The sequence below is a fragment of the Mus caroli genome, unplaced genomic scaffold (assembly GCF_978045245.1).
Source record: "Mus caroli unplaced genomic scaffold, Mus_caroli_1 scaffold_13, whole genome shotgun sequence".
NCBI classification, from domain to species: Eukaryota; Metazoa; Chordata; class Mammalia; order Rodentia; family Muridae; genus Mus; species Mus caroli.
The window spans coordinates 14,583,580-14,602,239 of NW_028227268.1; the positions used below are offsets into that span (position 1 = coordinate 14,583,580).

Here is an 18,660-nt window from a genome sequence, read left to right on the forward strand (position 1 = left end):
AAGCATTATGGGTAAGAAAGAGCCTTTAAAGTGACTCCCCCCCCCTCGGCCCCCGACTCCCGCCTCCCGCCGCCGGCGCCGCCCCCTCCGGCTGCACCTCCCTCCGGAAAGTTGGCCCCAGAGGCCCGCCCGGCCCCCTTCAGCGCCGGCGGGACTTCTCAAGGAACACCCCTACTCACACACCCAGTTTTCCAACTGTGCCTTTGGGGTGCTCTCTCTTCCCCCCACCCCCGTTCCTATCTCCCCCATTCCTTACGCGAGCTGCTGTCTGCCCCGCCGCGATCCTGCCCTAGTAGCCAGATACCCTACTCTTGCATTCAATCGGCGTGTCCCGGACGCGGGTGGTGTGCGAGCCGGCTAGCGGATGCATAGATGTATGCAGGGATGCATGAGCGCATGAATGCGCACGCCTGCGAGCGGTCCCCCCAGCTCCAGGTCCTTGCTACCGCTCGCGCTTCCCGCCCCGGGGCATCCGCCAGGCATGTCGCACCCGCGCGCGGGGACGGTGTCGGTATCCTAAGAAGCTACTCTGGAGCCCTAGGATCCCAGGAACTCGGTGAAACGCCGAGTCAATCCGCCCGCAAAGCCCAATTGGGATCTGGAAAGGTTAAGCTAAATGCAACTTTTACCCCAGTTTACTCGCGCGGTCCCCTCCTCTCGGCCGGTAACGTGATCTGCGACCCTCTAGGTCGGAGGACCCCTCCCCTAGGAATGTGGCTTTAGAATTCAGCCGGGTTAGAGTCCAAATTGTGGACTGTGACTTCCCCATGCAGGTAACTCAAGAGAACCCGGCTGCAGAGTCCGGGTGGGGCGTGGATGCGCGCCTGGGCCGGGAGGGGGTCCCCCGGGTGGGTTGGGGGGCAGTGCCTACCGCGTTTCAACTGTCCTGTTCCCACAAGGCGGCGACCCCAGGCGGCGGGACAAGGTAGAGGGCGGGCGCCACGCTGGCTCTGGGCAGAGAGAGGAGGGGGATGTCCAGAGTGGCTTGAAGGCGACCAGGACGCAGGAAGTAGGAGGCGACCGTGCGCCGGCAACAGACCTTTGCGAGCATCCCGCGGGCATCTGCTTTCTGGTTGCAAGACAAGCCCAGCGCTTTCCCCGCCCCTCCCGCGTTGCTTCAGGCGAGCGACACCTAGCTCAGGTGACCACCCCCTTTGCTCCCTGAAGTACCAGCTCCTTGCAGCCCTAGTCCTGCCAGAAATGTAGGTCTGTTCATTAACTCCCCACCCCCACCCTATACGTTCTCTTCCTCCAGTGTCAGCACTGCTGAGTTTGAGGACCTCTAGATGCTCGCCTCCCCGGAGCAAGATTTGTGTCCAAAAGAAAATGCTCCGAGACTTCCGGGTAGATCCTGTTATTTAGCTTTAGCGAGGGTTTAATCCCCAGTAATAAATCTCCAATACACCAAAGCTTGCTGTTAAATGGTTCTGTAAATTCAAAGATACTGAGGCAACAGGCATTATCGCGCAAACACACACTCTTTTCGGTGCAAGGGTCTTAGATCTACCTTTTTTAGTCACCTCTGGATCCCACCAGAGCCCTCTTTAGCTACCTGGGTGATTGCTGACAACCTCTGCCCTCAGGGAGCCAAAAGCTCCACCATTCTATTGTCTCTGACTGAAGAGACGGGTGAGGTGTGGACTCATTAAGGGATTGGCCCCGGGGTCACTCTTGAGGGAGGGAGCAGGTGAGTCATTCCAACGGACTAGGAAGAGGCTTTCCAGGGAGGAACCTCCCCTGAGTCACCACTTTTCAGAGCTTCTGAGAGGCTCCAGTTGGGTAGGAGAAGAGAGCTCTGGGCACCTCTCAGGTGGTCAAGGTGTCCACTACCGGTACCTTTGCTCTCCCTGCTGAGGAAAGCTCCCACGTCTTGTTTTCAGGGTATCCTAGTTGTTCCTCCTCCAGTTCCTGCATTTCTTTAGCCACTAGGATGCACTAATTTAATGATTGGCAACTTCAAGTGGGCGATCTGAGCTTCCTTGTAAGTAAGTAATCAACCGAAGCACACGGGCTATGCCTGCCAAGCTGCCTCTTTGGTAGGTAGCCTTTCTTTGCTTTAGAAAAGCTTTGGCCCAAAGACAGGCTCCATTTATGTCACTGCCTCTGGTGTGTGTTCTGGCAGGTTCTTGTCCTAGATGCCACCTGTTACCTGTGCTAAAAGAACCTCCTCCGGGAGGTACTCCCGCTCCAGGCCTGCCCTTCCATTCTGACCAAGACAGTCGTAGTTCACATTTGTGAAATACACATCTGACGCCTTCACATCACAATTGAGATGAGCCTAAGTTCCCAGTCATAGCCTACAAGATCAATATGAGATTGCCCCATCTTCCCTTCCTCCATAATGAGTCCAGTGTGGCCTCCCTCTTCCCTACATCACCCCACGATCTTCCCCTGAGAAAAATATTTCCCTTGATCTATCTGCCAGTCATCAGCTCATCATCCAGGTCTCTGTTTGTGTCACTCCTCCAGAAGGACATCTGCCATCCCCTAAAATGAAACAGGCCAACGGGCTTAGTGGCACACGCCTTTAGTCTCAGCACTCGGGAGGCAGAGGCAGGAGGATTTCTAAGTTGGAGGCCAGTCTGGTCTACAAAGTGAGTTCCAGGACAGCCAGGGCTATACAGAGAAACCCTGTCTTGAAAAACCAAAAAAAGAAAGAAAGAAAGAAAGAAAGAAAGAAAGAAGGAAGGAAGGAAGGAAGGAAGGAAGGAAGGAAGGAAGGAAGGAAGGAAGGAAGGAAGGAAGGAAGGAAAAAAGAAAAAAAAGGAACAGGCCACTTGATCCTGCTACCATTATTAGAAATCCTCTTATCGTCTGCCCCACTCCCATAGATGCTTAGCAGATGTTTGCTGGCAAGCTTTTATCAGTACAAGGGGGTAAGGAGAAGGTACTGATGGCTGAAGGGGACTAACCATCTTTTCAGATGGCTCTGATCACATTCAGCTAGGGACAACTCAGCTGCTGTTAACTTGGCTCTGTTCTGCTTCTGAGCTGATAGACACCAGCAGCCCTGATTCCCTCTTCCTTCCCCATCTTCTCTCTCTCCCATCACCCATGACCACACCTTCTTAGTTTGAAGACTGCCAGGACTTGGACTCTAGGTCTCTGTTCTTCAGGTATACTGTCTAGTCACATCTTTCCTGGATTTAAGTGTTCCTGTCAGAAAGGGATTCCTGAGTGTATTGTACTGTTCTCATGCTTCCTCCTGAGTGTGAAACTTCCTTGTATCTCTCATAGACACTTCAAACCTAATGTTCTTATAACAGGAAGGCCAGAAGCTTGCTATGTAGCCAATAATAACCCTGACTCCTGACCTTTCTGCCTCTGCCTCCCAAGTGGCGAGATTACAAGTAGTCCCCTGACTACATACAGTTCAGTTGGGGTTTTTTTGGTTTTGTTTGTTTGGTTTTTTTTTTTTTTTAAGATTTATTTATTTATTATATGTAAGTACAGTGTAGCTGTCTTCAGACACACCAGAAGAGGGAGTCAGATCTCGTTACAGATGGTTGTGAGCCACCATGTGGTTGCTGGGATTTGAACTTAGGACCTTCGGAAGAGCAGTCGGGTGCTCTTACCTGCTGAGCCATCGCACCAGCCCCTGGCTTTGGTTTTTTGGTTTGTTTCTTAGTGTGTGTGTGTGTGTTTGGGGGGTGGGGGGGGGGCGTTGAGACAGGGTTTCTCTTTATAGCCCTGGTGTCCTGGAACTCACTTTGTAGACCAGGCTGACCTCGAACTCAGGAATCCGCCTGCCTCTGCCTCCCAAGTGCTGGGATAAAAGGCGTGCGCCACCACGCCCAGCTTGTGTGTATGTGTCTTGATTTGTATGTGTGGTATATGTGTGTGTGCACATCTGTACATACATGTGATTAGGGGCCAGAGGAGGGTATCAGCTGTCATACTCTCTTGGGGACCCTTTAGGTCTCTGTTTCAGTTAGACTGGCTGGAGAGGAAGCTTTCAGAATCTGCATGTCTCTGCTCTCCAATGACAGGGTTATAAGCACACCTCAGGCACCTTTACCCACTGAGCCATCTTGCCAGCCCTCTTTTGTCAGGTTGGCCTAAATCTCTCTCTCTCTCTCTCTCTCTCTCTCTCTCTCTCTCTCTCTCTCTCTCTCTCTCTCAGCTCTTCAGTCTCTGTTTTTGAGAATCTACATGGCTCACGACGACTTTGTCTCCAGCAGTTTGGATTCTCCACTTGCTTCTGACAGTCATTCCCATTTTGCTAACAACTCCAGGGAGTTGCTGCTGTCTCTCTGTCTTATTTTAAATTGCAGGATTCTTACACATAAGCCATATTTCTTTTTCTGTTTTTTTTTTTTTTTTTTTTTTTTTTTTTATACATAAGTACACTGTAGCTGTCCTCAGACACACCAGAAGAGGGTGTCAGGTCTCATTATGAGTGATTGTGAGCCACCATGTGGTTGCTGAGAATTGAACTCAGGACCTTCAGAAGAGCAGTCAGAGCCGGGCGTGGTGGTGCACGCCTTTAATCCCAGCACTCGGGAGGCAGAGGCAGGCGGATTTCTGAGTTCGAGGCCAGCCTGGTCTACAAAGTGAGCTCCAGGACAGCCAGGGCTACACAGAGAAACCCTGTCTCGGGAAAAAAAAAAAAAAAAAAAAAACAGAAGTCGGTGCTCTTACCTGCTGAGCCATCTCACCAGTCCTCTTTCTCTGTTTTGTTTTGTTTAACAAAGCCTTTTCACCTAACATAATTGGCCTTTGCTTACACCTGCAGTGGAAGATAACATCATTATAGCCCTAATCTGCAAATAGAGACTGAGATGGCTCAGCAGTTAAAGCAAGCATGGAGAATGGGGTTCAGATCCCCAGGAACTTAGAAAATGCCCAGTAGGAATGGTGGCCTCAGAAGGTAGAGACAGGACAAGTATGAAGAAATAATAAAGCCAACATGATGGTGGCACATACCTTTGATCCCAGCACTTGGGAGGCAGAGGCAGGCGGATTTCTAAGTTTGAAGCCAGCCTGATCTACAGAGTGAGTTCCAGGACAGCCAGGGCTACACAGAGAAACCCTGTCTCAAAAAAAAAAACAAAAAAGCAAACAACAAACAAACAAACAAACAAAAAAAAAAAACCCAGATAATCCAGGCAAGGTTGGCACACATCTTTAATCCCAGTGTTCAGGTAACAGAGGCAGGTGGATCTCTATACATTCCAGGCCAGACTGGTCTACAGGTAGAGTTCCAGGACAGCCAAGGCTTCATAGAGAGACCCTGTTTCAAACATACACACACACACACACACACACACACACACACACGATAAAATAAGTAGGATTTAAACTAAATGGCATTAACAGTTTCTCTACTTAAGCCAGAGTAGTCAATCAGTGAGTTCCTTTTGTCAAAAAAAATAGGCAGGAGAGTCACTGAGCAAAGACACCAGATAGTGACCTCTGGTCTCCACATGCAATAAGTGTGCACATGTGCACACACACACATACACTCATACATACACCACACACATGCACACATGCACACACACAAAGAAAAGCAACCCTGCATGATGGTATGCACCTTTACTCGCAACACTCTAGAGGCAGAGGCAGGTAGATTTCCGAGTTCAAGGCCAGTCTGATCTACAGAGTGAGTTCCAGGACAGCCAGGGCTACACAGAGAAACCCTGTCCTTAAAAAAAAAAAAAGAAGAAGAAGGAGGAGGAGGAGAGGGAGAGAGAGAAAGAGAGGGAAGGAAGAAGGGAGGGAGGGAGGGAGAGAGGGGGAGAGAAAGGGAGGAAGATAGAACAAAAAAAAAAAAAAAAAAAGAAAGAGATCGGGCGGTGGTGGTGCACGCCTTTAATCCCAGCACTTCGGAGGCAGAGGCAGGCAGATTTCTGAGTTCGAGGCCAACCTGGTCTATAGAGTGAGTTCCAGGACAGCTAGGGCTATACAGAGAAACCCTGTCTCTGAAAAGAAAGAAAGAAAGAAAGAAAGAAAGAAAGAAAGAAAGAAAGAAAGAAAGAAAGAAAGAAAGAAAGAGGAAGAAAAGGGACAAAAGAATAACAACAGGCTGGAGTGTGGCTCAGGCTCCTGAAGAAAGGAAGGAAGGAAGGAAGGAAGGAAGGAAGGAAGGAAGGAAGGAAGGAAGAAAGAAAGAAAGAAAGAAAGAAAGAAAGAAAGAAAGAAAGAAAGAGAGAAAGAAAGAAAGAGAGGGAGGGAGGAAGAAAAGGGACAAAAGAATAACAACAGGCTGGAGTGTGGCTCAGGCTCCTGGGGTGTGGCTCAGGCTCCTGGGGTGTGGCTCAGGGCTCCGGGTGAGCTTTAGGAGGATTCACACCAAGTTCCATTGCCAGTACCTCAGAAACAGATGTGGTGGTTACCAGCACTTGGGAGGTGAAGCCAGCCTGGGATACAGGAGACCCTGCCCCCCCAAAAAAGAATGTGAAACTGTAAGGATGATAATATACTCAATTCTAACATATAACAATTCCAAGTTTTGTGCACTTCTACAGATAACCTCAAATACATCAACGAAGAGTATAGAACTGTGAGGAGATACTGAAAAATCTGCAGTTAGGATAGAAGTTATCTTTATCCTTAACTATTAGGACAAAATTAATGAGAAAGAAGCGTAAACATAAGGACCAGCACGCTTCGGCCAACTGGACATACATAGGACAGGGTACCCGCCACTGCAGCTCACGCGTTCTTCTCAAGTACACACGGAATGTCTCTGAAATGCTACAGATAGAACAAGTCCCAACAAATTTCAAACGATTCAAATAGAGTACATTCTCAGACAATGATGCAACCCAGGCAGAAAATAAGAATTTTTAGAGATGTAAATAGAAAATATCTGGGTCCTAGTTTGCTCTCTGTGATAAAACACTATGACCAAAAACAACTTGGAGAGGAAAGGGTTTCTTTAGCTTATGCTTATCTTCAGTCAATTGAGAGACAGTAAGGCAGAGAGAAACCTGAAGGAGAAGCCATAGTCGGAATGCTGCTTACTGGCTTGATCTTTATAGCTTGCTCACCCTGCTTGCTTATACAATCCAGGATCACCTACCAGCCTAGAAATGGTACCTCCCACTGTGCCCTGGGTCTTCCCATATTAACCATAATCTCTAAAAAAGCCCTACAAGCCAGGCATGGTAGCACACACCTTTAACTCAACACTGGGTAGGCAGAGGCAGGCTGATGTCTATGAGTTTGAGGCCAACCTCCTCTGCATAGTTAAGTTCCAGAAACAGCCAGGGCTACATAGTGGGATCCTATCCTCACCACGAAAAAAAGGAAAGGAAAGGAAAGGAAAGGAAAGGAAAGGAAAGGAAAGGAAAGGAAAGGAAAGGAAAGGAAAGGAAAGGAAAGGAAAGGAAAGGAAAGGAAGAGAAAATGTCTTGCAGGCAACTGCGATGGAGGTATTTCTCGTCTCAAATAACTCTCACTTGTGTCAAATTGACAAAAAAAAAGAGGCAAAAGCTGTGCATAATTTTAAGTAACACAATTTTTTAAAAAATAGCAAGTTAATGAAAACAGGACAGCTGGAGAAATGGCTTAGTAACTGTAGTTCCGACTGCTTTTCCAGAGGACCAGGTTTGATTCCAAGCCACCACATGGCAACTTACAACTGTTTTTAACTCCAGTTACAGGGCATTTGATTCCCTCTTCTGTCTGCCCTTCATGAACACCAGGCAAAATATCCATACAAATAAAATAAAAAGAATGAATAAATCTTTTGGGGGGTTTTTTGTTTGTTTATTTGTTTGTTTTGGTTTTGTTTTTGGGTTTTTTTGGTTGGTTGGTTGGTTGGTTTGTTTGTTTGTTTTTTGGTTTTTCGAGACAGCCCTGTGTGCAGCCCTGGCTGACCTGGAACTCACTCTGTAGACCAGGCTGGCCTCAAACTCAGAAATTCGCCTGCCTCTGCCTCCAGGAGTCCTGGAATTAAACTGTGCACCACCACGCCCAGCGAATAAATCTTTTAAAATGTAAATATTACATCAAGGTAGATCAGTGGTAGGACACTCATCTTGAATGTACAAGGCGTGGCTGCATCCCTTGGACCACAGTCAATCATACATGAAATATGACATCCTAAAGTTGAGATGTAGCTTCAGTAGAATTTGGTTTGTTTTTTGTTTTTTGGGTTTTGGGGTTTTGTTTTGTTTTTTCAGTGCTGGCAACCAAACCCAGTGCCACACACATTCGAGGCAAAATCCTCTACCCCTAGCTACATATCAAAGCTCCTTTTCAATTTTTTGAATAGGTAATGAGTTAAGAGTTCACATTTTGCCAGGCAGTGGTGGCGCATGCCTTTAATCCCAGCACTTGGGAAGCAGAGGCAGATGGATCTCTGAATTTGAGGCTAGCTTGGTCTACATAGTAAGTTTCAGGACAGCCAGGACTACACAGAGAAACCCTGTCTTAAACCACGCCCCTCCACCTAGAGTAGGGGTGAGTATGACTGCAATACATTTGAAAGTGAAAGCAATGTACTAGAAAACAAGTATTTCTTGTGGTACCTTTGACCTTCAGCGCTTCCTAAAGCACAGTTACTAATGAACATTCTGGGGCTGGGAACTGGCTCAGGAGTAAGAGTGCTTGGTATGGAAGCAAGAGGATTTGGGTTTGAAGGTCTAGCAGCCACATAAAAACAAGGCATGGGCATGCATGCCCTTAGCATTTAGAGGCAGAGACAGGCAGGCCCTTGGAGCCTGCCTAGCTCAAATAGTGAGCTTCAGGTTCCAGGAGAAACCCTGTGTCAAAAAAAAAAGGTGGAGCTGGGTGTGGTGGCTTAGGTCTTTAATCCTAGAATTTGGGAGGCAGAGGCAGAGGCAGGCAGATTTCTGAGTTCAAGGGAGACCTTGTTCAATAACAGACAAAACAGCGGATTTTTTGAGAGGCCAGCCTGGTCTACAGAGTGAGTTCCAGAACAGCCAGGACTACACAGAGAAACCCTGTCTCGAAAAATAAATAAATAAATAAATAATAAGTAAGTAAGTAAATAATAATAATAAGGTGGAGAGTGACAGAGGAAGACACTGGCATTTGTATGTGCACACACAAGTGCACTAATCCCCACACATACACACATGGATGCATGGACACAAACAACACAAACACATACGTTTTTCCACAGAGCTTTTTTTTTTTTTTTTTTTTGGTTTTTTGAGACAGGGTTTCTCTGTGTAGCCCTGGCTGTCCTGGAACTCACTTTGTAGACCAGGCTGGCCTCGAACTCAGAAATCCGCCTGCCTCTGCCTCCCAAGTGCTGGGATTAAAGGCGTGCGCCATCACGCCCGGCCACAGAGCTTTTTTTAATGGTTATTTTTATTTATATGTGTATATATAAGTGTATGCCCTGTGTGTGTGTGTGTGTGTGTGCCCACAGAGACACCGGAGCTGGAATTACAGGCAGTTATGTGATCCTGTCATGGATGTTGAGAACAAAACTTGGATCCTCTCAAAGAGCAATGCTTGCTTTGTCTCCCTCTCCATTTCCCTGCCTCCTCCCTCCCCACCCTGAATATGCACTTATGTGCAAGAGAGAGAAGAGGAGAGGCTCTCACTATGGAACCCTGACTGGCCCACCAGTCTCTCTGTAGACCAGGCTGGCCTCAAACTCAGAGATTCATTCACCTGCCTTGCTTTATGAGTGCTGGAATTAAAGGTATCTATGACCCATGCCTGGTGCAGTGTACCCTCTTAGCCACTGAGCCATCTCTGCGGCCACTCAGGAAGATGTTAGGGCCCAGTGATCAGGGGATGCTGGGAAGATAAACCACTATACTGTAACCTGCATCTAAGCTGTTGCAAATGTAAGTAGTAGAAAGAAATGCCAGGCACTTAATCTTACTCTCTTACTCTTGCCTCTCTCTCTCTTGCCCTCTTGCTCCCCCTCTCCCTATTCCCTTCTCCCCTCTCTCCACATGGCCATGGCTGGCCTCTACTTCCCTTCCCTTCCCTTTCTTTCCCTTCCCTTCCTCTCTCTCTCTGTCTTTCTCTGCCTCTACTACCCTCTTACCTCCCCTTCCTGCTATGACAATAAACACCTTAAAAACATTAAAAAAAAAGAAGAAGAAGAAAGAAAGGAAGGATGGAAGGAAGAAAGCCAGCCAGCCAGGTAAAATTCTTAGAGATTCTTGTTCCCACAGGGTATATACTGTTCCCAGGGGACATAAAAAGAGTCCCATTGAGCCAGGTAGAGGTAGGTGGGTACATGGCTTTAATCCTACTACATGGGAAGCATAGGCAGGTAGATCTCTTTGAGTTCGAGGCCAGCCTGGTCTACAGAGCAGAGTCCAGGAAACCCAAGGGTACACAGCGAGACCCTATCTCAAAAAACAAAAACAAACAGAAAAAACCCACAAGACAAAATACACACACATGCACACACACACACAAACAACAACAAAAAAGGGTCCCATTGAATTAAAACTATGGACCCGTGGTGGTGCAAACCTTTAATCCCAGCACTCTGGAGGCAGAGACAGGAGGATTTCTGAGTTCCTGGCCAGCCTGGTCTACAAAGTGAGTTCCAGGACAGCCAGGGCTATACAGAGAAACCCTGACTCGAAAAAACAAACAAGCCGGGGCGTGGTGGCGCACGCCTTTAATCCCAGCACTTGGGAGGCAGAGGCAGGCGGATTTCTGAGTTCGAGGCCAGCCTGGTCTACAAAGTGAGTGCCAGGACAGCCAGGGCTACACAGAGAAATCCTGCCTCGAAAAACCAAAAAAAAAAAAAAAAGAAAAAAAAAAAAAGAAAAAACAAACAAAACTGTGACTGCTTAGGTTATTCATGCTATGCCTGGGATAGTGCCCTATGATTTGCTTGTCAGGAAAGCCTACAAGCCCCTCTTATACACACACACACACACACACACACACACACTACAATGCAATACACACACTATCATTATTGGTCTTGGTTGTCCTCTAGAACTAGATTGTAAGACCCTGTTGGTTAAGAACACACTTAAGGACAACATACAAAATTCAAGCTAGAACTGAGCTGGAAGCTTCTTCCCCAATGATTCGTTTTTTATAGTGTGGGGCCACAAACCACCATGTAATGCAGTAGGTGAGAAAAATGACTCGTCGTCTCACCCAGCAATGGACCCTAAGAACTTGACAGTTGAGTATGTGCCCACACATGAAAGACTGGCATGTCCTTGTGGGGATAACCAACTAGTGCCTGACTAAGTCTGTAGCATGAGCCACTGCTGGCAGTTCATGCCTGCTGCCTTAAACCTGTTCAAAAGCCCAGGCCCTAGCATGTTCATGAACATGCTAAACGTTCATGCCAAAATCATGAGAAAGATGGGAACCAACCCCCACAAGTTGTCCTCTGACTTTCACTTGCTTGGGTCACCCATTTCTCCAACCCCTGCACATGCACAAAATAGAATATATACACACATGTTTTGTTTTGTTTTGTTTTTTCCTGAGACAGGTTTTCTCTGTATAGCCCTGGCTGTCTTGGAACTCACTTTGTAGACCAGGTTGGCCTTGAACTCAGAAATCCGCCTGCCTCTGCCTCCCAAGTGCTGGGATTAAAGGCATGCACCACCACCACACAGCTCAAAATACATACATTTTTAAATACTAAAAAATAAATAAATAAATAAAAGCTCAGATTTAGAACGTAGAGAAATGCTATATGCCACGTGGTGGTGGTGCAGTGGGGAGAGGCAGAGGCAAGAAGAACTCTGCAAGTTCAAGGCCAGCCAGGGAGGTTACACAAAGAAACCCTGTCTTGGGCTGGTGAGATGGCTCAGTGGGTAAGAGCACCCGACTGTTCTTCCAAAGGTCCAGAGTTCAAATCCCAGCAACCACATGGTGGCTCACAACCATCCGTAATGAGATCTGGTGCCGTCTGAAGACAGCTACAGTGTACTTACATATAATAAATAAATAAATCTTTAAAAAAAAAAATACCATCTTTTAAAAAAAAAAAAGAAACCCTGTCTTGAAAAAAACAAAGGGGGGGGAGGGGAATTCTACCGATCAATGAAGAGGGAAGAAAAATAGGTAAAAGTCTTTAACAGGCAATTTATCAGAAAGATAAGCAGAATGACCAGTAGCTGTTTGAGTGTTCAACTTCACAAATCAGCCACAGAAAAACCTAAAGTCGTCACCAGCCATACTGCACCCACACACACAAGGTCTAGAATGTAAAAGACTGGCTCTTGTCTAGCTGTAACTGGAGGTGTTTGGGTCAGAGCCCTAAGAGCCAGACTCAACCTCCCCCCACCCCCTCGACAGTGTGAACAGCAGAGAGAGGGGGTGTGCTGAGTGTGGGAAGAGCCACACACAAAGGAGCCCACTGACCCCCAGTCCTTCTTCAGAGTCTTGACAGAAGGCTTAGGTTTCAATAGAGGATAAAAGGCATGCATGACCAAGCAGTCTTGGTCAAGGTGTGGACCCACCTCCTACAGGTGGTCTGATGATGTTAAAATTTAGAAATCTTCCTGGGAGGCAAGTTTCCCTCTGGCTGGCAGCAGGAGCCTTCTTCACCCAGCATGGGATCCTAATTCCTTGAGGGCCTTTAACTTATCTGATAGCCAGAGAGAGGGGAATGCACATTTCCAGAATAACTTTGCTCCTGCCTGGACAGTCAGTCCCAAACTGAGTGGTACTGGGAAAGTAAAACAAGGAATCTTTCAGATCTAACCGGTGAGAGCAGAAATGGGTGAAGGGACTTTAGCAAACCATTGGCCAGTGTCTTCTTTTTTTTTTTTTTTTTTTTTGGTTTTTTCGAGACAGGGTTTCTCTGTGTAGCCCTGGCTGTCCTGGCACTCATTCTGTAGACCAGGCTGGCCTCGAACTCAGAAATCTGCCTGCCTCTGCCTCCCCAGTGCTGGGTTTAAAAGGCGTGCGCCACCACGCCCGGCTCAGTGTCTTCTAAAGGTAACACAAACCTAGAGGGGTGCCCATTGGAAAGACACACCAACCCTGTGCGTCACAAGACAGACATGTTTAAGCCTGGAGCCCTGCTCCTCACTAGTGGACCCCTTACCCAGAATGGGTGAGGCTTTGGGAGAGGTTTCCCAGCATCAACAGAGAAAAAGAGGAAAATTACCCATCAAGTTGGCTCACTGAGTAGAGGCACTGGCCACCACAATGACCTGAGTTTCTTCCCAAGAAATCACATGGCAGAAGAAAAAACTGTTTTATCCAAGTTGTCTCACACACACACACACACACACACACAATTTTATTTATTTATTTATTTATTTATTTATTTATTTTGGTTTTTCTTTTTTTTTGTTTTTTTGTTTTTTCGAGACAGGGTTTCTCTGGAATTCACTTTGTAGACCAGGCTGGCCTCAAAACTCAGATATCCACCTGCCTCTGCCTCCCGAGTACTGGGATTAAAGACCTGTGCTGCGCCACCATGCCCGGCACAATTTTATTATTAATTAATTTACTTATTTATTTTAGAAAGAGAAAAGGTATTTACAGAGGCCAGCTGCTAAAAAATTAACCGCTGCCAAGCCTGAGGACCTGGGTTCTATCCCTGTGACCCACATGGTAGACTAAGAACCAATTCCCGGAAGCTGTCCTCTGACTTCTATATGCACACAACAGAGCATGTACACACACACATACACTCTTTTTGAAATTAAAAAAAAAAAAAGATATTCACAGCCGGGCAGTGGTGGTGTACCCCTTTAATCCCAGCACTCGGGAGGCAGAGGCAGGTGGATTTCTGAGTTCGTGGCCAGCCTGGTCTACAGAGTGTGTTCCAGGACAGCCAGGGCTACACAGAGAAACCCTGTCTAAAAAAACAAACAAGCAAAAAAGATATTTACAAATGTCCACAGCAGTGTTATTTGTATCTCCTTCTACCAGGTGGGTCCCAGGGATCCAACTCAAGTCCTCAGGCTTGGGCACAGGTGCCAAGTTGAAGGAATAACAGACATACACATCAGGAGCGGACTTCGTAAATGGCCAAACACATACCATGCAGCCTTAGGAAAGCATGAGAGGTCAGTTCACATTCAGCAAACATGAAAGACGTTCCCAAACAGTTGAGGCAAATACAACACTGGAATCCAGACAGTAAGTCCTTTTAGAGAAAGTTCAGAATGCGACCAAAACCAAATTACAACAGCAGTAGATGGCACGTGCTTAGCAAAAAGACAGTGTTGCAAAAACCAAGGTCATGGCTGCCCCCAGGACAAGTCAGGGGATGGGTAAGGAATCTTCATCCTTGCAAGTATCTTGTTTCTGACACCAAGCTCTTGTTTTGTTTTCTTTTGTTTGTTTATTCTAGTTTTTTCCTTTAGGGTTTTGTTTTGTTTTTGTTTTTGAGACAAGATCTATCTAGATTATCCAGGCTGGTCTTGAGACCCTCCCATCTTAGCCTCCCAGGGTCTGAGATAATTGGCTTGTACCTCCTCCACACTCGGTGATGGTGTTGTTCTCGAACAGAAGTTTTGTAGCGTGGCTCTCTACTTTGTAATAAAACAGCGCGCTGTGTCTCCCACACTTTTTATTAAGAGATTGGATTTCACAGTAGAAAAGGTTTAAAGTGGAGCTGAGCATGGCAGCGTATGCCTTTAATGCCAGCACTAGGGAGGTAAAAGTAGGTGGGTCTCAGAGTTCGAGACCAGCCTGATATACAGAGCGAGTTCCAGGACAGCTAGGGCTACACAGAGAAACCCTGTCTCAAATAACAAAAAAAAAAAAGGGGGGGGGGTTAAAACGCTGGACTCAGTGTGGGCAGAGTCACATAGTTTCCCCATCTGTGATCATACAGAACCATTACCAAGCTCATGCTTTGACACAGGTTATCTTTGTGGATTTGGAAAGGTACTGCAGGGAGGTTTGTGGCTGACTTACTGCTTTCCTAACAGATTACTGTTCTGGGGGTGGGGGGGTGGGGGGTGATGATCTGTGAGATGAGATACCTGCCTACTGCAGTAAAAGACCTACTGTGAGCAAGGTCTGCTCTCTCTTGCCTCTCACCAGGAGGGCACCTCCTGGAGTGAAAGAAGCAGTTTGTAAGGAGCCAGCCCCAGAGCAGTCAGGAGGGGCTGTCATCTTAAGAAGTTACTGTGGGACAGGTGCTAAACTTCCTGAACCTGGAGCTGTAGGCCATGGAGGGTAAAGCCTGATCTAGCCTTCCCTGAAGTCTGGCTCCTTGTCAGAAATTATGATGGGAACCCTCGTAACCCATAAAGACCCCCCCACCCCCACCCCGTGGGTGAAAGTTCCTGAAGACCTGAAAGATCCAGAAGTCCAGGTCCAGTCGCCAGTGCTAAAATCTCTGTTTGGCCCACAGGGATCTCGAATGCCTCACATCAAGCAGGTGAGCCAAGCCATATTTGAGCTGAAGAATCTGGAATCTTCCAAAGAACTTGCCCAGGTCTTAATTTATGGCTCTCAAAACAACAAGGTTCGGGCTAAATGGATGTTTCAGTCCATGGCTGAGAGGTACCGCCTGCACCAGCAAAGAGGAATGAATGCTGAAGCTAAAGGAAGCCATGAAGACTCTGGAGCTAGGCCAGTGTACTGAGTGAAGCCAGTTTCCAGTCACTGTGTCTCCCACCTGGACACAGGTTAAGCTGTGACCAGTGTTTGGTTCTGGTGTGATTTTTAACTTTGTTACATCCTAACAAAATATTCCTGGATCCCTGCTGTGCATTCTGAAGTGAAAACCTCTTTCCTCTTTTCCAAGATTACTATTCTAACTAAATAATAAAATTTAAATGATTAAAAGCGCGTCATCATAGCCGGGCGTGGTGGCGCACGCCTTTAATCCCAGCACTCGGGAGGCAGAGGCAGGCGGATTTCTGAGTTCGAGGCCAGCCTGGTCTACAAAGTAAGTTCCAGGACAGCCAGGGCTACACAGAGAAACCCTGTCTCGAAAAAAAAAAAAAAAGAAAGAAAATATCCAGAAAAAAAAAAAAATCACTGTGGTATCAGGGGCTGGGGCAGGGAGGAGGCAGCCCTGCTGGCTGGGAACAGGACCTTCCCTTCGGTGATAAGAGTGTTTTAGAATTAGATAGGGTGATGGTTGTATTCTGATAACTGTGGATGTGCCCGAAATACTTCTGAGCTGCAACATTAACAGTAGCTAAGTGTTCTTGTTTCAAGACAGAGTCTTTACCTGTAACACTGGCTGGACTGGAACTCACTATGTAGACCAGGCTGGCCTTGAACTCACTAGCCGGCCTGCCTCTATTTCCCTCTTCAATATCATGTGCCCAGCCTAAAAATAGCCAGGTTCAACCCCTAGCATTACAAGAGATTACTTGGTTAGTTAAGTGAAATTCCTAATTTTTTGTCAGGTAGTACATGCCTTAGTTAATTAAGTGAAATTCCTAAATTTGAGTCTTGGTAATAGCACATGCCTGGCACACATTCTGGCACTTCAAAGATGAAGGCAGGAGGATTGGGAGTTCAAGACCAGCCTGGGCGCAAAACAAAACAAAAACAAAACATGCAACAATAAAAGCTGAAATTTTATCTCAATTTAAACATTTTTAAACTCAGAAGATATGTTTAAGAAACAAAAGGATTTTCTCTTTGCTACTAACTCTATCTAGTATTTGGCTGTGGGTCTCTGCATCTGTTTTTATTGGTGGCTGGGTGAAACCTCTCAAAGGTCAGTTATGCTAGGCTCCTGTTTGCAGAATATCATTAATAATGTCAGGGCTCTTGAATTCATTGTAAAAGGTGATCACTTCCTGAACAGAGCATCCATAGCTCAGGTGCTAAGATCAACAGTTAATAAGTGAGACATCATGAATCTGAAAATCCTTGGGAAGGCAGAGGACAGCATCAGGAGATCAACACAGTATCCTAAGAATGGGAAAAATATCTCCACCAACTGTACATTACCTTAGTTAAGTGAAATTCCTCATTTTGAGTCTTCCTAGCACATGCCTTGCACATTCTGGCACTTCAAAGATGAAGGCAGGAGGTTCGGGAGTTCGAGACCAGTCTGGGCTCAAAACAAACAAACAAAACCTGCAACGATAAAAGCTGGACTTCTCTCTCTCTCTCTCTCTCTCTCTCTCTCTCTCTCTCTCTCTCTCTCTCTCTCTCTTTTCAAGTTTTCAAGACAGGGTTTCTCTGTGTAGCCCTAGCCGTCTCTGTAGACCAGGCTGGCCTCGAATTGAGAAATCCATCTGGCTCTGCCTCCCAAGTGCTGGGATTAAAGGCGTGCACCACCACTGCCCAGCTCAATTTAAACATTTTTAAACTCAGAAGATAGGTTTCAAAAACAAAAAGATTTTTCTCTTTGCCCACTGAGACAGAAATCATGAAGCAAGAATTTACAGAATTTTTGCTGTGCCTAAACCTACCCACGGTTCCCGTTTCTTGCTTTCAGGTTCTTCTTTGTGTCTATTACGCCCTTCTCTCTGTGACTCAGGTGTGTATCTGTCTGTCTGTCTGTCTGTGTACCTATATGTATTTCTTGTGTACTTGTTTATGAAGCATTGCATACCCATGCCCAGGGTGCTCACTGTATAGGTGTATGTGCTTAGTATGTGGGTGTGTCGCAGTGTATGTGTGCACAGCACATGTGTGGTGCATATGTGCACACAGCTGCCTCCAACCCTCTGCAGGCTTTTGCTCCCACAACCCTGCACTGCTGAGTCGGCATCTCTGCAGCCTGCCCTCTAGCTGTCCCTGACAGGAAGCCAGCCTTCCTGGGGTCTTGAATCAGCAGCACAGGAAGGAAATGGAGGCCGCAGAACTGTCAGATAGGACGCAGCTGACTCCAAGGCGCCATCCATCCCTCCCAGAACAAGTCTGGAGCAGGTTTCCAGACCTGGGACCTGAAACCTTGGCATCAGAAACAGAAGCATAGCCTCTGCTTTGTGCTGTCCCCGCAGATCTGAGCGACACTCCCCAAGGTCAGTCCTCAGCTTTTCAGCTGTAGTTTCCTCCCCGCGAGGCAGAAATAATAAAACAGCCTTTCCCTCAATTGTTGTGGCATTCAAAGTCTTTAAAAACAACAACAAAAACACTGTCCAGGTGTGGTGGCACATACCTTTAATCCCAGCTCTCTCTCTCTGAAGAAGGCAGAAGCAAACAAAGCCAAGCCCTGTGAGTTCCAGGCCAGTCTGACAGCAAGTTCAAAGCAAACCGGGGTTACATGGTGGGACCTGGTTTCAAAAAATTCAAGAATACAAACGACATCCTGTATGCCTTGTATGTGTGTGTGTGTGTGTGTGTGTGTACATGTGTCCTACAGCATGTGTATGTGTGTGCAGGTCAGTCTTTGGGAGTTGATTCTCATGGGACCCAGGAATCAAACTCATGTTGTCACACTTTGTAACAAGTGCCCTTACCCAGTGCCATCTCACTATCTCGCCTGTCCTTGTTTATGTTTTTGAGGGTTTTTTGTTTGTTTGTTGTTGGGTTTTTTTTTTTTTTTTTCCTTTGGTTTTTCGAGACAGGGTTTCTCTGTATAGCCCTGGCTGTCCTGGAACTCACTCTGTAGACCAGGCTGGCCTCGAACTCAGAAATCTACCTGCCTCTGCCTCCCAAGTGCTGGGATTAAAGGTGTGCGCCACCATGCCAGGCTTTATGTTTAGTTTTCTAATGTGTATGGGTGTTTAGCTGCATGTATGTGTGAGGGCCAGGTACATGCCTCATTGTCAGAGAAGGCCAGGAAAAAGACATCAGATGTCCTGCAGGTATTGGAGTTATATTTGGTTGTAAGACACCATGTGGGTGCTG

The 18,660-nt window shown here is 46.8% G+C and overlaps 1 pseudogene; it reads left to right on the top strand.

Annotated features, from left to right (window-relative positions):
* The first annotated feature begins 15,118 nt into the window (after window positions 1–15,118).
* LOC110305096 (developmental pluripotency-associated protein 5A pseudogene) lies at window positions 15,119–15,585 on the top strand (annotated as a pseudogene).
* The last annotated feature ends 3,075 nt before the right edge of the window (window positions 15,586–18,660 follow it).